Source organism: Scyliorhinus canicula, chromosome 9, assembly GCF_902713615.1.
Source record: "Scyliorhinus canicula chromosome 9, sScyCan1.1, whole genome shotgun sequence".
Taxonomy (NCBI): domain Eukaryota; kingdom Metazoa; phylum Chordata; class Chondrichthyes; order Carcharhiniformes; family Scyliorhinidae; genus Scyliorhinus; species Scyliorhinus canicula.
Genome location: NC_052154.1, coordinates 126,527,525 through 126,544,999, shown reverse-complemented (window position 1 = coordinate 126,544,999; position 17,475 = coordinate 126,527,525). Strand labels below are relative to the sequence as shown.

Genomic DNA, 17,475 nt, shown 5'->3' with positions numbered 1-17,475 from the left:
ATGCCGAAAAACTACCTCAATAAAATTGTTTGTTTAAAAAAAAATTCAATCATTTTCAAGAATCATTTTAGCTAATATTTTAAAGGACCCCCCTCTATAATTGATGAATCCAATAGGACAGAAGCTATTTTTAAGTTAGGGCATCATGATCGGCATAGGCTTGGAGGGCCAAAGGGCCTGTTCCTGTGCTGTACTTTTCTTTGTTCTTTGTACATATCAACTCCTAAGCTTCTATTTTTGTACTTGACAGCTTGATATTGCACAGAAGGAGTGCTTTATTGTTGTAGGTGTGTCTGCCGAATCAGCTGTGTGCAAATCATTTCACAGCTATAATAGCAGGCAGTCCTCTTGTTGTCCTGGCTAACATTTGTCCTTCACCACGTTGCTATTGTAGGGTTACACTTTCCAAGAGTTCCACTGGTATTCTGCTTGTGAATAGAAACCAGTTGAATCTCTACCCATTGAACTTGTGTAAATATTTGACACATTTGCGAGCCAAACAAATGTGATTGTATTTCCAAAGTATTTTACTAGTGTTTTGACCATTGCTGATGTAATTGTTGAGCATGCAAGACCCCAGAGTGAAGTCAGTCACGCTGATCATAAATCATTTTTTAAAATGTGAAAATGAGGACTACTGATCTCAAAAGCATAGAACTCCAGTAATATCTTTAGAGTGAAAAAAAGCTGAAGCACACAAGATAAAAGTTAGAGTTAAAATATTCTTACAGAACAACCCCCTGCACTCCCCCCACCACATGTTTAGTCAAAGTAACACAATGAAACTACCTTTTGCCAACAACCCCTTATAGATTTTAACGATGAAAATACTATAAATATTATCCAAGTCAGCAAATTGTTGTCACTTAATAAAGGTACGCCTCATGACCACTCAGAAACTTTTACTCTAGGGATGAATTTTCTGCCTAACTATACTGCAAACATGACCCGCGATTGAGGGAGAATTGGGCGTCTGGGGAAAATCGAGGGCCATGCTCGGAGTCCATTAGGGTGCCATGCTCCGGGCCACCCTGGCGGCGATATTGAGGTTTGAGCCCCACGCTGGCAGGGCCGTGCAAAACCGGCATTTTCATGCATTTAAATGTGATTAGTGCGTTTGACCCAGTTTACTCCGGGCCTCTGCAATGCCCCGTCACTCTTAGGCTGAAATCACATGTGCATGATTTACTACAGGAATTTACAAATGGGGACTGGGAATCGGGTGGAGCTGTGGGCTTAAGTAGGGGGCTCTTTCCAAGGGCTGGTGCAGACTCCATGGGCTGAATAGCCTCCTTCTGCTCTGTAAATTCTACGATTCTCTGAAGTGCACCAACTGTGTTGTGCTCAGCAGATTGTGCCCCAGAAACCAACTACTGTCGCCCACTGAGATGTATGTCTCTGTGCTGGTGGAGGTTGGAGATGACAGCTGTGATGCCTCGATGATGTCATCCTCAGGGCTTGCCTCCGAGGTGTTCTCTTGGAAGGCAGGGGATGGGGAAACGTGGATGGGCCGGCATCATCGAATGGTGCTCCTGGGGGAGAATGGATATATACTTAGTGAGAGGGATGGATCATTAAGTATGGCATGAACAACACACTTGTGACAGGTAATCTGGATAGGGGCCGGTGGATACTCAGCTCCATATTGGTGACCGCTTTCTCCTCAGTCACCCGGGTGACCTCCAGGGCCCATTTTCTGTCGGGTGTGAGGACCCTGTGCCTGTCTGGGCACTTTCCCATCTGTTATGAGTCAAATTCTCAACAGGGAGAGAATGTCCCTGTTGAACTACAAGTTTCATGCATTGAGGAGGGGGGCAGCAGGCATGGGCACCGCTCCTGGGAATGGGTGGGGTGTGCTGGTGGATGCCAGCGTGTGCTAGGGCACAGGTGCGGTATTGTGCTGGGGGAGGGGAGGGGTGCCCGCAAGGTCGTCGATGGTGGTGATGGTGGATGAGATGAAAATGAGATGAAAATTAAGAACTGAGAACGGCATGAGCAAGTCGAACATCTCATAAAAGAGCGTGAAGAGTCCAGAAACAATAGACAGAAGTGAAATTACAGGATGCGAGTTTGATGGAATTCTGAGGAATTATACTCTGCTGAAGAAAAAATGATTAGCACAGAGATTCAACTTCCATGTAAGTAAGATGAGCTTGTAAAGGAAAAACAAGAATGTCGCTCACAGCAAATAAAACCTTTGAAAGAGGATTTGAAATGTTTAAATGATCGATGTGGTGAAGCACATTTAACAAAGATAGATAATTAAAACTTGATGAACTTTAAGCATCAGAAGTCTCTTGCAGCATTGTGCAATATGTCTGGAATTGCTGAATCACCAGAACAGTTGTTTGCAAGCAGAATCAACACCAAATCTGATTAACTTCTTGAACTTCGGTCCAATCTGAACAATTTGGAGGTCGAGGTATGTAATATTGAAAAGCATACATTTAAAGCAGATACAAGAAATTCTATGAAACAGACTGATGATCATACAAGTGAATTGAAAAAGTCCAAGAATCAATCAATGACCATAGAGGAAAGATTCCAAACAGAACTGAATTTTCAGGTGAAGTTGTCAAACTAGAGTTCTGCTGATGATACTGGAACAAAGACAACTCAACATACCAGAGCAGTTGCTGAGCTTAATGAAAAGATTCATAAGCTTAAAAAAACAACTGGGAAAGAAAAAGACACTCAAATAAGTGGATGAAATTGTGAAACATGTGGGAATGAGGGTTCCATTTCTGAAGTCTAAACTTCTACATATGTCACAAAAACCCACAGGACAATGAAAAAGTGAAAAAAAGTGTCAAGGAGATGAATACAATGTTTGTCCACCCTGTAAGGATTGAAAGAAAAAGATGAAAACATGCCCAAATGCCAGAACAACCTCCAAACTAACAGTAAGAACCAGCAATGACAGTATCACTCCTCTGACAGTACGGCAAATGAAATATGGACGCTGTCCAAGGCTTCCAAACCACTTGGACCTTTGAACTCGAGGACTTGAAAGGAGTAAAGGGGTGGTGATAATGTAGTAATGATAATGTAAATGTAGGATAGTAATAATAATGTAAGACATAAAATATAGTCACTTAAAACACATTGGATAAAGACTTGGAGGAGGTGTAGTATAAAAAATGTGGTACATATGAGGTTAATGTGGGACTGAGTACAGTACTGCTCATGCAGTGATGTAAAAGTGCACATGAACTGCACGCAGGGTCAGTATCGTGTTGGACAGAGCCTTGGGTACCAGCAAGCATGGAGAAAGGTCATAGCTTGTGCCCTTTTATTGTATATTTGGAAATAGTTCTAAGAGTCAATGAAGATTTACAGTTAACCAACATATGACGACCATTTCTTCAGACCTACCAAACTGTGACCAACACTTTATAACAATGACCATGAGACTTAACAAGGTTGTTGCAAGAATGTAGAGGTATATAACCACAAAATTCCAAATGTTGTAGTCCTAGTGAACAGATTTGGTCTTTTGTCAATAGTACAGAGTAAGGAGAAAAATAATCGATAAAATCCTGAAAATAGGGTAGAGTCTAGCAAAGCTGCTGATGATTTTTTTTTTGTTTCTTTTTTCTAAAATGAATTTACAGTACCCATTATTTTTTTCCAATTAAGGGGCAATTTATCACGGCCAATCCATCTATAATGTTTTGTGTTTGGTCCTTTATACTTCAACAAGTAATCCATCAAACACTACGACTTGTCCAAACCAGAATATTTTATTGAGTCTCGTGTGGTAAGATAGCAATCTGATACAGACCTATGGAACATGTACCTAGCACTGACCATTCACATCTACGTCTTATTACCATCTCAATCTTCTTCTAAAGATGGCCAGATGTGTCCCCCTTATATCAGAGTTACAGGTCACGTGACCTGGGTCTAGAGACCGCATGGTGTGTCTGTACCGCCATCTGCTGGTAGGAGGATGCACACCTTCCAACTATGATGTAGCCCATTGGCATATCGCCACATCCCCCTTCCTCACAAAAATTAAAATAATTTTTTTACAGCTAACATTAAACATTATACATTCATTATATGTATCTGGTAAAGTGAACAAGTTTTACTCAAGTGTCCATAAACATGCTGTGCCTGACAAGTGTCCATTTCCTTTGTTCGGCTCTCATTCTTTCGAGTTGTTGCCCACCTTGTCAGAGACTGGTTTACTTGCTGGTGTCTTGCTTCTCTTGTCCTTCGCCCTGTGCCTTTGAAAGGTCTTTGTCCAAGACTGCCATACTTGTGTTACCAGTCGCTTTCTCTTTCATCTTCTTGCACAATGTTGCTTGCTACTTGCGACTGTTTTCATTGCTGGGATGAGATAGTTCTCTGAGTCGTCTCCTCTTTTTTCTCTTAATTTTTAGGACACGGTAATGTATTTTGGTGTGTCTCTTATCTTTGTTTTTTTCACAGCAGCCTCTGGCGTGGCGCTGGCTGTCATTGTGTGTTCAGTTGTTTACAGAGGTTTAGGTATCGCGCCATCTCTGGGTGGTGTAACTACACCCACTTCTGCGGCCTCACTGACATGCTGGATTACCTCGTTTTCTAGTACCTGCATAAAAGATGGAACTGGGGTTGGCAGTTTCACCTCTTCTTGGCGTGCTGGAGCATCGGTGACTTGCTCTTCATCACTGGAGATGACTATACTTTCTCGCTGAGCTGATCCAGGCACTGGGTCTTCTTACTCAAACTCGGGCGAGCTGCATAATGAGATACTCATTAGGTCATCCTCAGAGTCAGTGTCAGAGTTGCTGACTATCGCAATCTGCACGTCGCTGTGATCAGCATCTTCGTTTATGTCCTCCCATTTGTCATCGGTGTCGTCGACTGCTTGGGAGTAAATTACCGGAGCCATTTCAAGGACTTGTAATGGGTCACTACATACCTGAGGTCAGTTTTTCCAAGATTGGGATGACTTCTTGCGTCTCTGGTTCAATCAATAGCTGATCTTCGGTTGTATCAACAACTTCAATTTCTACATTCCAAACTTCTACTCTCCACAGAGTCCAGCGCGATCTGGGCGTCCCCTGTGACCACCTAGTCATTGCTTGTAGACCACCGGAACTTTGCCGCTGGAGTCTCTATGCGGCTGGAGAAGAGATGTACAAGTAGCTCATAGTGTTCGTCATCCTTTCACGTCATCACTTGCTGCATCATCATCGATAACGTCAAGCAGATATTCATAGTAATTGGCCTCGGATTGAGCATCATCGTCAGTCTTTTCACCTGAAAAATATAACCTAGCATACGGGATTGTTTGTTTATGAAGTAGAGCACCAAGTTCAAAATCAGCCTTTAGTTTGGCTGCCCTGTGGAACTTCAGTGGGACTGAAGAAGTTGAAGAACGATTCATTTGATATCATTCTTGTTGCTGTTCTTGGCGTTCTCTGACCACTGTGCTTTGGTTTTGTTTGAATTGTTCATAAGGTAACATATTTGCCCCCCCCCCCCCCCCCCCCCCCAAGTCGATTGTGCAGCCTGTGCAGCTGATGATCTGTGGTTCAGCAAAGAATGATTTCAGCGGCCTTGAGTCCAACTGATACACTTTAGTGATCACCTCATTCGTGAAATACTCATTGGGCCCAAATGTAAACTCCAGAGTGAAGCTCCACGGCTTTCCAGTCTCTGTCCATTTAACACTCTCATCTCGCAGATGCTTTAATATGGGTTCATTATGATTTTGTATCGTGCCATTGAGCCTGTGCTCGTTCTTCAAGACTGTTAACCAGAATTGCAGAATGCTCACCAGCAGTTCTGTCCCCTTGTCTGATTTGTCGTCCTCCACTAGGATTTCTTCTAAATCCTCACACACCATGCACACCGTAATGCCTTGGAGTGATTCACTATGCTCAGGTGACCAGCCATCTTCCAGGATATTTAGCCACTCGACTAAATTCAAGGATTCACGTGATTTTATCCCAGGTATTATGTCCACATCCATGTCTACAATATGAAAGGGTATTGTGTGCTTCATGCTTGCCACTGAGAGAAATAATTTGCAAACATCAAAGGTTTCCAGAGTTCTTGTTCCGAAGTCTACCATCAGCCCTGGCCGATCAGCAAAGTCCAGTTGCACATTTAGCTTTTGAAAAGCATGTCGACTCACAAGGTTGGCTGTCGCTTTAGGATTAAAGTCACAACGAATGAAAGCATCATCCAGCATTACCTTCGATTTGAGTACGGACGTAAAGATTTTTGGAGTATTATATTATCTTCATTCTTTGTTACGATTTTGTTTTCATCTTTGTTTTGCAGTTTTCTGGTTTCTTGCCACGATGAGATCGATGAAAAACTGTTCTTCCATGTTTATCTCATCTACTGCATGCATCGCTCCTGAATGGTCCATGGTAAAACGCACAAAACATTGCTTTGCAAAGTGCCCAACAAGGCCACACCTGGAACAAACATGCCACGGGGCATGTCGAGTGCCACACTTTTGGCACAATAATAATAATCTTTATTGTCACAAGTAGGCTAAAATTAACACTGCAATGAAGTTACTGTGAAAAGCCCATATTCACCACATTCCGTCGCTTGTTCAGGTACACGGACGGAGAATTCAGAATGCCCAAATTACCTAAGAGCACATCTTTTGGGACTCGTGGGAGGAAACCGGAGGAAGCCCACGCAGACACCGGAGAATGTGCAGTCTTCGCACAGACAATGACCCAAGCCGGGAATCAAACTGGGACTCTGGAGCTGTGAAGCAACAGTGCTACTGTGCTGCCCACAGGATGGCGGCAGCTCCTGTCAGCCGCTTAAAATGGCTGCCCGCACTGAGACCACGTATCTTCATGACTTGCATCACAGCACTAATGGTGCTGGCTTCTTCTTCCAGGTTTGGACCAAAATAGTTTGAGTAGAGTGCGCTTATTGTTTGTGCATCAATCACGCTCACCTGGCAAATCTTCACAGTCTTTTCCAGCACCAAACCTTCCTCCCGCAATAGTATCGCCCAAAGCTTATCATCAAGTCCACCATAGTCAATTTGGTTGTAAATTAACGAAGATTTCAGGTCACTAAAGTTGCATGACTGGGCCTTCAGCATCATGTCCATGACATCAAATTTCTTGCGATCCTCCTCATTATCAAACACAAATGAGTTGTACAGTTCAATCGTTTTTGGACCTTCCAATGCTAGCAGCAACACGATTCGCCTTTCATCAGGCTGGGCCTGCAAGCCCACGGCCGTAACATAAAGTTTGAACTGCTGTTTGAACAGCTGCCAGTTCTCATCTACGTTACCGGACATCTGAAGTGGGTGGGAGGGGCCTCAGTCCATCCATCGCGAACTTCAGCATTTTGTTACGCATTGGGTGGCCTCAGGCTGCAGTTCACCAGACCGGTCTTTAAGCCAAATGCCTAATGTTATCACTGCCGTTGCTATTTTTAAATCTTCAGCACTCGTGGTACCATGTTGTGTTTGGTACTTTATACTTCACGAAGGAATCCACCAAAAACTGCGACTTGTCCAAACCAGAATCTTTTATTGTGGTAAGATAGCAATCTGCTACAGAGCTTGTTATCATGCAGTCTGCTAACTACTCCTCTGGAACTTGCACCGAGCACTGACCTTTCACATGTGTGTCTTATTACCCTCTCAGTCTTCTTCTGAATATGGCCAGATGTTTCTCCTCTTATATTAGAGTCACAGGTCACATGACCTTGGTCTAGAGATTGCATGTGGTGTCTATACTGCCACCTGCTGATCGGAAGCAGCACACCTTACAACTATGATATAGCCCATAGACATATCATCTCACCACGCACATCTTTGGATAATGGGGTGAAACTCACGCAGACACCGGGAGAATGTGCAAACTCCACACGTACGTGACCCAGGGCCGGGATTGAACCTGGGTCCTCGGCGCCGTAGGCAGCAATGCTAATCACTGCACGATCACACTGTCCTAAAGGTTCTGATGATGATGGTGGAGAGGAATTTGTCAATGATCCATTCAGAAAATGTGCAAAACCATAAACATGATGGTCATGGATAGAGGAGCTGAAAATTCTCTCGGCATTGGACTTTTATGAAAGGAATCTAAAATGAGGGTTCTGAATTTTAATAAAGGGGACTATGAGGGTAGAGGCATGAATTGGCAAAGGTAAACTGAGAAACATTATCAAAGGGGCTGATATTTAAAGAACGTGTCCAATTATTCATTCCTGTCTGGTCTAAAAGAAGAGGAAAAGTGCCTTAACCATGGCTAGCAAAACAACTGAGGGATAATATTAAATCCAAAGAGTAGACATATAAAATTACCAAAAAAGCAACAAGACTGAGGATTGGGAGCATTTTAGAATTCTGAAAATGAGGACAAAAAATTTGATCAACAAAGGAAAATAGTTTGGAAATAAAATAGCAGGGAACATAGAAACATCTGTAAAAGCTTCTCTAAATATGTGAAAAGAAAAAGATCAGTAAAAACAAATGTTAGCCCTTTAGAGTCAGAAGCTGGGGAAATTATATTGGGGAACAAAGAAATAGCAGAAGAATTGAACATATACTTTGGTTCTATCTTCACAGAGAGAGCACAAATAACCTCACGGAGATGTTAGGGAACCAAGGGTCTGGTGAGAAGGTGGAATTGAAGGAAATCAGTCTTAGTAAGAAAATGGTGCTGGATAAATTAATGGGATTAAAGACCAGCAAATCACCAGGGCCTGATAATCTACATTCCAGAGTATTAAAGGGAATGGCCAAGGAGATATTGGATGCATTGGTGGCCATCTTCCAAACTTCCATCGACTAAGGAGCAGTTCCAATAGATTGGTGGGTGGCAAATGTAACCCCACTATTTAAAAAAGGTGGGATAAAAAAAGGGAGAATTAGAGATCAGTTAGCCTGACATCAGTAGTGGGGAATATGTTAGAGTCTATTATAAAAGACACAATAATGAAAAATTTGGAAAGCATTAATGGGGTTGGGCAAAGCTAGCATGGATTTATGAAAGGCAAATCATGCTTAACAAATGTACTGGAGTTTACTGAGTATGTAACTAGTAGAATAGATAAGGCAGAACCAGTGGATGTGGTGTATTTAGACTTTCAGGAGGAATCTGATAAGGTCCCTCATTAGAGATTAGAAATTAAAGCACATGAGCTTGGGAGTAATGTGTTGGCATAGATCAAAAGTTTGTTGACAGACAGGAAACAGAGGCCGGAATTCTCCCCTACCCGGCAGGGCGGGGTGTCCCGGCGTGTTGGAGTGGCACGAACCACTCCGCGTCGGGCTGCCCCAAAGGTGCAGAAGTCTCCGCACCTTTAGGGGCGAAGCCCTCACATTGAGGGGCGAGGCCCGCGCCGGAGTGGTTCCCACTCCGCCGGCTGGTGTGAATGGCCTTTGGCGCCACGGCAGCTGGGGCCGAAAGGACATCGCCGGCCATGTAAGTCCGCGCATGCGCCAGAGCGTCAGCGGCTGCTGACGTCATACCGGCGCATGCGCAGGGGAGGGGGTCTCTTCCGCCTCCGCCATGGTGAAGACCATGGCGAAGGCGGACGAAAAAGAGTGCCTCCATGGCACAGGCCTGCCCGCCGATCGGTGGGCCCTGATCGCGGGCCAGGCCACCGTGGGGACACCCCCCGGGGCCAGATTGCCCCGCGCCCCCCCCCCCCCAGGACCCCGGAGCCCGTTCGCACCGCCAATCCCGCCGGTAAGAGAGGTGGTTTAATCCACGCCGGCGGGAGAGGCTAGTCAGTGGCGGGACTTTGGCCCTTCGCGGGCCGGAGAATCGCTGCGGTGGGCCGGCCAACCGCTCCGGGGGGCCCGCTGAACGGCGCGGCACGATTCCCGCCCCCGCCGAATCTCAGGGGGCGGAGAATTCGGGATAAGGCGGGGCGGGATTGAAGCCGGCCCCGGGCGATTCTCCGACACGGCGGGGGGTCGGAGAATCCCGCCCAGAGAGTGGGAATAAATGGAACTTTTTCCCGATAGGCAGGAAGTGACTAATGGGGGACTGCAGGGATCAAGTGCTTGGGCCTCAGCTGTTCACGATACATATAAATGACCTGAACGAAGGAACCAAATGTAAAATTTCCAAGTTTGCTGACGGCACTCAACTGGGAGGAATTGTGAGTTATGAGGAGGATGCAAGGAGGCTTCCAGGTGATTTAGACAATTTCACTGAGTGGGCAAATACAAGGCAGATGCAGTACAAAGTGGCTAAAAGTGAAGTTATACACTTTGGTGTGAAAATAAGAAAGGAAGAGTATTATTTAATTGGTGGTATATTGTGAGTGTTTATGTACAAAGGGATTTTGTTATCCTTGTACACAAGTCAATGAAAGTGAAGAGGCAGGTGCAGCAAGCAATTCGATAGGCAAATGGTACTTTGGCCTTCACTGCAAGAGCATTTGATTTCAGAGGTAAGGATGTCTTACTGCAATTATACAGGGCTTCGGTGAGATCACACCTGGGGTTTTGCATGCTGTTTCGGTCTCCCTATCGAAGAAACAATATACTTGCCAAAGAGGGAGTGCAGAGGATGTTCACTAGGCTGATAATAGGGTTGGCGGAACAGTCTTATGAGGAGAGGTTGATTTAACTGGGCCGAGAGTCACTTTAATTCAGGAAGAGAGGAGATTTGATTGAAACGTAGAATTGGGCTGGACAGACTAGATTCAGGGAAGATGTTTTCCCTGATTGGGGAATCTAGAACCAGGGGGCACAGTCTCAGGATATGTGGTAGACCATTTAATAATAAATGGTCACTGTCACAAGTAGGCTTACATTAACACTGCAATGAAGTTACTGTGAAAAGCTCCTAGTCGCCACATTCCGGCGCCTGTTCGGGTACACAGAGGGAGAAATCAGAATGTCCAATTCACCGAACGGCATGTCTTTCGGGACTTGTGTTAGAAAACCGGAGCACCCGGAGGAAACCCACGCACCCACAGGGAGAACATGCAGACTCCACACAGACAGTGAACCAAGCCAGGAATCGAACCTGGGACCCTGGAGCTGTGAAGCAACTGTGCTACCCACTGTTCTACCGTGCTTGACTGAGATGAGGAAAAAATTGTCCATTCAAAGGGTAGTGAACCTGTATAATTCTTTACTATAGAAAGTTGTGGAGGCCATGATACTGAATGTGTTCACAAAAGTGGTGGATACATTATAGATTTTAATGGAATCAAGGGGTATTGGAGAAAGCAGATAGAGGATCAGCAATGATTATGTTGAATAACGGAGCAGGCTCGAAGGGCTGTACAGCCTACTCCTACCCTTCGGTTCTATGTAGTGATCGATGAAATGCTGCATTCAATTTTAGCCGATCATTCAAATTACAAGTTGACATGCAAAAAATTCAGTCCAGATGGTTGAAGGTATAGTTCCTATCAATTAATCTACAATCAAAATCTCAAATTGCCATCAGTATTGTGTGATAGTCTTCGAGGAAATACAACAACTGTTTCCTTTTTTGTGCAAATTTGAATGCTTTACATGCAGGGAGACAGGCTTTCATCAAGGCTGAGGTGTCAGAAATGATTCGGAGAGCATTGCGGCATCATATAAGAAAACTAGGGACATAATTTAATGTGGTTGATTGAATGGATTATTAAAGGGAGGGTCATCGAGAATGGAAAGGCCTTGGTAATGTAATAGGTTAGGATGGCAAGGCAATAATTACTTGGCAATCAAATGTTAAGGTTCGTTCAGACTCTGAGCAGCTGTTAGAAGTAAACGAGGCACCTTATTCCACAATTGCTCTTATGTTTTGCGGTGAAGGTCGTGAGGAACAGAATGTTGTGGATCAAGGGCTGGATAGTGGTTTTGAGGTGATCATGACTCACAGGATACAGCTATCATGTCAAAGAACCAATTGCCCTGAGTGGATACTTGGGTGACATACATTCCAGAGGGGTCTAGTGAAGTCAGGCATGAATAAATTGGGGGACATGCAGGAAGAACTACTGGCAAGTTAAACTATTGGTTCAATGTTCAGGATGATGTTCAAGAAGTGAGGTCCATGGACTAGCAGAATGGAGTGAAAGAATGAAGAGGATGTAAAAAAGTGCAAGTATTGTTAGTGCATTCAGAATTGTCAGAAAAAAAAATCATGTACTGGAGAAAGAACCTCCAACAGTGCAAACAGGTGATCATGAAGCAGTAGTCACTGCAGACAGAAAAGTAAAAGCAGGGGCTTTAACTTGAATATATTATAGGCCATAGAACTGGAAGCAGAAGTCATAATTGTGAAGCTTTGATTGTTGTCAATGAACTTGAAGATGAACTAATAAGAGAGGCACAACAAATGGAATTGGATTGTTGAAGCAAGTTTGGAATTGATTAGGGAGTAACTGTTCAGAGCCAACTAGCTTCACCATACAGGTGAAGCAGTACAAATAAAGTGCTTGTATATTGAGACCTATTGCCTCTCCCTAACCCCTCTGCCAAAATTCGGCACCTCACATTTCTCTAGTAAATTCCATCTGCCACATGTCTGCCCACTATGCCAATCTATTTATGTCCTGATGCTATTGATTAGTATTATCCTGATTGTCTCCTGCACCTCAACATTTGGTATCATTGGTAAATTTTGAAATTTCAATTTGCATTCCAATATCCAAGTCATTTATATATAACACAAAATCAACAATCCCAGCACTGACCTTTAGAGATTGTCTACCTTGCTCCAGTCTGTGCTGCTTTTATCTGGGATTGGTTTCTGTTCTGCAGGCACAAATTTTGAATTAATGGTGAAAGTAGAATATTCACTTGAATGCACAGTTCGATGATGGACAAAAACAATATGACCATTTAAGGCCTGCACTAGAGACCAGTGATAAGGCGAAGATCAGTGTAGAAAGCCATTCTACCACATTGCTCTTGTGGTAGAAAATCAGCTATTCCAAAATGAACTTGTGCTTTAATGGTGGAGTTGCTGCCCTTTGGGGGAACAATATGAATCAAGAGTCAGATAGAATATGGGGACTGGAATTGAGCAGAGAGAAACTAAAATAGAGAACAAGGAAATAAGGCAATCTAATGAAAGGTCTATTGTACATTTTATATCTCAGAGCAATGCAGCGAAAGCACAAGTTTCTCTGTCCGGAGGAACTTCATTTACAGTGCTTCGAAATGTCTACTGCATGCTTCTTGCTCTAGCTTCCAGTACTTCCTACAGTTTCTTTACTCTTCTGAGTCCACACCCAGGCTTAACCAATCATGTGCATAAGCATCAATAGTAAACAAACTCACATAAATAAACACAGAATAATTGAACACTACAAGGTTGTCAACCTGAAATGTTAACATTTGCAGAGAGAGAAACAGATTTGCCAGATCTGTTGAGTATTTTAGGCATTTTCTGTCTTCATTTTAGATTTCCAGCATTCACAGGATTTTCCTTTTGTAAGGGAACAAGGCTAGTAAGATGGAGGTAGAAAAATTGTGCAGAGATACTAGTAATGCATTTTACATCCAGATCGAGATAAAGAATCAGGAATCTGGTATAGAGAGAGGGGTTAGGGAGATTTCATTTTGCTTTCCTTCTATTCAAATTCTGATTTGAGCCATAAAATTACATGGGCTGGGATTTTCTGGGCCCCTTGAGGACAGGTTGGAGATGGAAAGGCTGGCAAAATGGCATGGAAAGGCATTGGTTGCCTTTTCCGATACCTTCCCTCGGCTTGCTATTCTACCAGTGGTGGGAAAAATGGCAGATGACCAATTAAGGGCCTCATACTGCCTCTGCTAGTACTTTGCCAGCGAGTGGCGGGGGACAGACTGAACGGACGACACTCTTTTTGGGTATTCTGGCCCACAAAGGGCTATCCTGTGACAAATGCCACCACTCCACAGGATCTCAGTGATTTGCTTCCCCCACCACACTCTTCATAAGATCCTGCCTGACTAGCCTTGGGCCCCGGAGATGCCATTCACTCAAATAATTACAAATACTTACAGGAAGCCATGGATCAAACATCAAGTCAAGTCAGGACCAGATAGCCCAAAGATCTCATCACCAGGAACCATTTGAGGATGTCATCCATAAATGTGCCTTTGTCTTCCAGATGCAACCCTAGAAGTGGCCACTGCCCCGGTAGCACTGCTGAGCTGCTCGCCTTCTGATTCAGTTGGCAGCTCATGAGGCGTGGGTAGCTGTCCTTAATTGGATGGCAGTTCTGGTGGCAACCATTTAGTTGGCTGCTGCTGTAAAATGTGACATTGAGTGCCACCACCTACCGCCTTCATCCCTGCTGATGGGATCTTTGGGTCCTTAGTTCTGGCAATAGTTTCAATTTGGACTATCTGGTCCTGACTTGACTTGATGTTAGATCCATGGCTTTCCGTAAGTATTTGTAATTGTTTGAGTTGTCCTGTTTGAGAACTTGTGATGCATCCTCATTTTTTTTTATTGCAAACGCATTTTATTCAAACTTGTATTAAAGTAGTTACAGGAAATAAACACCCCTGGAAACATTCTTCCCAACAATCAACTATACAGTTTGTACAGATTTTCCTCCTTTTTCGCCCCCCCTCCCCCTCTTCATTCCCCCCCCCCCCCCCCAACCCCATCTTCACCCCCACCCCCGGCGACGAACAGCCCATTAAACACGGTCACAAACATCTCCCACTTTTTCTCAAGGTCCTCTGCTGAGCCCCTTAACTCACTTTATCTTCGCTAACCGCAGGAAGTCATAAAGGTCACCCAACCATGCTGCTACCCCTGGTGGCGATGCCAACTGCCACTCCAGCAAAATTTGTCGCCGTGCAATCAGAGCGGTGAAGGCCAAGACATTGGCCTTCCTCCTCTCCATGAGCTCCGGCTTCTCTGAAACCCCAAATATCACCACCAAGGGGTCCGGGTCCACCTCCTCCTCCACTGTCCTGACTAAGACTGTGAACACACCCGCCCAGAATCGTCCCAATTTTTCACAACCCCAAAACATGTGTGCATGATTCTCTGGCACCCACCCACACCTCTCACACTCATCTGCTACTCCCGAAAGAACCCACTCATTCTCGCCCGAGTCATATGCACCCTGTGCACCACCTTAAACTGTATCAGGCTCATCCTTGCACACTAGGAAGTCCCGTTTACCCTTCGCAGTGCCTCACACCATACTATCCTTGTGTGAATTAATCTCGGACAGCTAGAACATAGCAGTGGAATAGTGCACAAATAAAACTGACCATGGGCAGTAACTATTGTTAATAAAAAGTGCATGAAGGAAGAAAATGTCTTTGTTCCATTAGAAGCCTTTTGTTTTAGTTAGGTCTATTTCCTTTATGATTTGTCATATATGGCAGGCTGCCAAGATGTGAGAATTGTAAAAAGGATTGTCTCTTTCCACACAATTAATAGGCTTTCAGTCCAGAAGTGTTTCATTAGAATACTGAATTAGAAAAAACGCACAGAATGAAGAAAAGAAGCGTAGGCGTTCAGTGGGAGCTAACAGTGAAGGAGATGCTTTGTTTGGTCTGGGTCTGCAAGCTACATCTTAGATTAGAATCATTTATATTTATGCAAATTCTTCTTCATGGATTGGCTTCCGTTAATTTAATTTGCATTCATTTTTTTAAGGAGTGAGGGAAATGTGAAAGGTGGCCAACAGCTGCTAACTGGCCTCGACACAAATCCTGCTACTGGATCAATGTTCAGATGGGCATTTTGTTAGTCAGTTTCCTCCCCCCCCCCCCCCCCCCCCCCCACCACCAGCCAGTAGCAGCTGAGTCCTGTTGAAGTATGGATATATTGGTGCGAGCTTCCCATTCAGTCTGTGGTGGATTTACAGTTAGTGTGTCCCACCCCAGACACATGCCAAAACTACAGGACATTGATTGTTTCACAAACCTCTTCACAGTCTCGTAAACACCTCAGTTCTCCCCACTCAATCGAAAAAAACAGATGTCCCGCCCACTCCCCCTTGCGGCGTGTTTTGTGATGGCACAGTGGCCCACCATTGGCTGGCGGTGGCATCTTCTGATCCGTCGCTGTCAATTAGGTTTCCTGTTGTTCACACCCTCTGCCGCCGGGGAAACAGTGGCCCGGGGGCCCCGACTTGCAATCAGCAGGACTGGACGATCCCACCGACGGGAATGGATAGAAAATCCCGCTTAGTGCTCTAACAAGAAGATACAACTTATAACATATATGCAAATGTGCACTGCTTTGCTCTCATGGCATAGTTGGTCAGCACTTTGTACATTCATGGCAGGATTAAGGCATGTGCAATGCCAAGGTTTTGAGTTCAAGCCAAACCTTGAGGAACGTCATTTTGCGAAAAACATGCGGCGGATTCTCCATTCCTGAGACTAAGGGCTGGATTTTCCGATCGCCGACACCAAAATCACATTCGGCGATCGGCTGGAGAATCCATTTTTACGCTTGCATTGGGTGCGGCGCCGTTTTTCCGATGCTCCAGTGCCTCAAAAACGGCGTACTTGAGGAGTACGCCGCATGCTGTCGGGACAGCCTCAGGACAACTCCTGAGGCCCTCCCCTATGCTCCGACCCCGATGGGCCGAGACCCCGACAGAGTGTGCACGTGTCCTCACAACTTTCGGGGACCTCGCGTGGCGGCTGCAGACTGTGTCGGGGGAGGTGGGGGGAAGCGTTCCTGCTGGCAGGGCGAGCTTCGGTGGGGGCTGGGGGGACTGATGGGGAGTGGTGAGGGGGGCAGGTTTTGGTAGGCCAGGTCTGTGCACGGCCGGCACCATGTTGTACAGCGCGGCCGCCTCTGTCCGCATGCGCAACCACGTACCCAGCCATTCTGCGACTGTATCCGCAGGTAAAGCGCACGCGGCGCGGTTGCTAGCTAGCCACTGGGCAGAGCCTCGGTGTGGGGGTGGCATCGACATTTTGGCTGTAAGACCAGACGGATCCTGTGGACATAGCAGAAGGATCTGAGAATCCAACCCTATGTATTGACCCCGGGGTAGGATTTGCGGAGTTCTGCGACAGGAAAACTGGCACCGCACCTGGAGCGATTCCGTGACTGTCAAGGAGCTAGCACCGGTGCCACATGGAACACAACCGATTCCAATGAAAAATAGTGTCTGATTCGCCGGGTCCGTGATTGACATTCAGGAGGCTGTCAAAATGGCACTGGTTGTGTAGGCACGCCCCATCCCGTTGATGGGTCGGCTGGGACCAGAGGGCACCTATGAATTGTGGACTGGTGGCACACCCATGTGGCCTGTGGCACTAAGTTCACAGTGGGCAGTTGGAGGCCTGCGCAGCTGCATGGCTGCCTTGTCGGCTGTGGCAATTGTGCTTTGTGTTTGTGCACCCCGACCTCAGCCCACCTCCTGGCCACCCCCTCTCCCCTTCCCCCGGCTCTGGCTGAAGCCCCCTGGCTAGCAGCACAACTGTTAGCGATGTTGGACACTTTCCATACTCCCTCTCTCCCCCTCAGCAGCCACAGCGCCTGTTTCATGATTTATGAAAGCACAAGTGAACCTCGCCGTCGGGAATTCCCCCTGGTGGAGGCGGAAAATCGT

General features: G+C 45.4%; 1 protein-coding gene and 1 long non-coding RNA gene across 2 annotated transcripts in view; one reads left to right on the top strand and one right to left on the bottom strand.

Moving 5' to 3' along the window:
* Positions 1–17,475, top strand: part of ptpn5 (protein tyrosine phosphatase non-receptor type 5) — a 271,921-nt gene that overhangs the window by 99,502 nt on the left and 154,944 nt on the right. The window lies entirely within an intron of this gene.
* The window catches only part of LOC119971665, a 42,613-nt gene that overhangs the window by 11,172 nt on the left and 13,966 nt on the right, over positions 1–17,475 (bottom strand). The window contains exon 2 of the long non-coding RNA XR_005461889.1: positions 12,640–12,700. This is a non-coding gene — a long non-coding RNA (uncharacterized LOC119971665). The remainder of the gene's footprint in view (positions 1–12,639; positions 12,701–17,475) is intronic.